Source organism: Littorina saxatilis, linkage group LG16 (genome assembly GCF_037325665.1).
Source record: "Littorina saxatilis isolate snail1 linkage group LG16, US_GU_Lsax_2.0, whole genome shotgun sequence".
In the NCBI taxonomy this organism is placed as follows: domain Eukaryota; kingdom Metazoa; phylum Mollusca; class Gastropoda; order Littorinimorpha; family Littorinidae; genus Littorina; species Littorina saxatilis.
Window position 1 is genome coordinate 49,847,229 of NC_090260.1, and position 2,500 is coordinate 49,849,728.

A 2,500-nucleotide genomic window follows, 5' to 3' on the forward strand; every position below is an offset into this window, starting at 1 on the left:
GCCTTTCTGCTTGTCCACTGCACTCTTCAGAACCATTAATAGTGCAATATTATGGTTTTACGGTGGTGTGTCCATGATATTGTAAGCAGTGCCACCAACTATAGTGCTGAGTGTGTGTGTGTGTGCCTTGGCGCTATTACGCTCCCCGGACAGGAAACAAACAACACGTACACAATTTCCTTGCGTGAAAATAAAGTGGGTATCAGTAAGAAAACAAAGTGCCCCGAATCCATAGCCCTTCCCCGACAGTTATAACTGTACCCCCTCCCCACACACACACACACACACACACACAAACACACACACACACACACACACAAACACACACACACACAAACACACGCATGCACCCACGCAAGTACGCTTACACTAAAACAATCAACACACAATACACACAGACACAGACACATACACACAGACACAAACACGCAGACACACACACGCTAACACACATATTCAAACACACACACACACACAAACACACACACACACACACACACACACACACACACACACAACACACACACATACATGCAGATCCCCAGACACACTAACACTCCACCCCCCCCCCCCTTCCACACACATACGCACACGCATGCACGCACTCACGTACGCTGATGCCGAAGCAGTCAACACACACACACACACACACACACACACACACACACACAGACACACACACACACGCACACACACACATACACACACTCACACATACACAAATACATACACTGACACAGAAACATTGACACCCCCAAACACCAATCCACCCCACACACACACCCTGCAAACACCCACACACACAGATTCACAGACACACTAACACTCCCATGCCCCCTCCCCCCTCACACACACACACACACACACACACACCCACACACACACACACACACACACACACACACACACACACACACACACACACACACACGCGCGCGCGCGCATGGCATGCACGTACGCTTACACCGAAACAATCAACACACACACACCCCCTCCACACACTCACGTACGTTTACGCTGAAACAGTCAACACACACACACATACACACACACACACATACACACGAAAACACACACGTGCAAACACACACACACACACACACACACACACACACACACACACACACACACACACATACACACACACACAAACAAAACACACACACACACTAACACACTAACTAACACACACACACACACACACACACACACACATAGAAAAAACAAAAATTATAGTATTTTGTCATATAAATCCAAAAATGCACACAATATTTAAATGTGGAACTGATGTAATCAAAGTAACAGATCAATATAAATATTTAGGGGTCATATTCAACAAGAATGGAAATTTTGATACAGCTCAAGATCATTTAAGTAAACAAGGTAATAAAGCAGCACATTCCCTCCGCAGAATTTTCAGCAATCAAAACGTGCAAATAGACACAATGATACATTTATTTGATTCACTTGTAAATCCGATATTAACATATGGCGCTGAAATCTGGTATCCGTTTACGTTTAATAATAAAATAAAACAAACAAATACTGATCATTTCTTTGGATCATGTTTATCTAGCAAAACTCCTCATGAATTTGTTTATATCAAATTTTGTCGATTCCTTCTTGGAGTTCATAGAAAAGCTATGTGGATACCTGTACTGGGGGAATTAGGAAGGTTCCCTTTAGGATTAAAAATGTTATCACAAACAATAGCATTCTGGGCGCATATTCTAGACTCCAAACAAGATTCGTATATACATCAATTATATGACTCAATGTTGCACCATCCGACAGAAACGCCATGGCTACAATTTGTTAGACAATCTCTTTGTAACTTAGGTTTTAGTCACGTTTAGCATAACCAATCTACATTAAACGTACACAAATTAAAGTTTGCCATTGACAAAAAACAACAAGAGAAATATATAAGATACTGGACAAAAGAAAAATCAGATACATATTCCAGACTTAAGTTTTATTCTATGATCAGTAAATCTTACGAAATGCAGTCATACTTAATACAAATTAAGAATAATAAACACAGAAATATGTTAAGCAGATTAAGGACTAGCACACATTGTCTAAAAATTGAAAGTGGAAGACATCAGAATATCCCTAAAGAAAATCGTCTTTGTATTGAATGCAATGTCATAGAAGATGAAATACATTTTCTAGATAAATGCAATGAATATGTTAAATTAAGGAATGAATTTAAAGAAGATGCTTCACATATCAATATGAAATATGCTAACAAAAATCCAAGTAACTTATTTTTAGAAGACGAAGTTCAAGTTCGTCTTGGCAAATTTGTTACGGATTGTTTTAGCATTGTATAATGCATTATTTGTTGTTTGTTGTGTCAATAACTTTACTGGTTCATGACAATAAACATTATTATATTCTATTCTATATTCTATTCTATTCTATTCTATTCATACACGCAGATCCACAGACACACTAACACTCCAACCCCCTCTACCCCTCCCTCCACACACAAACG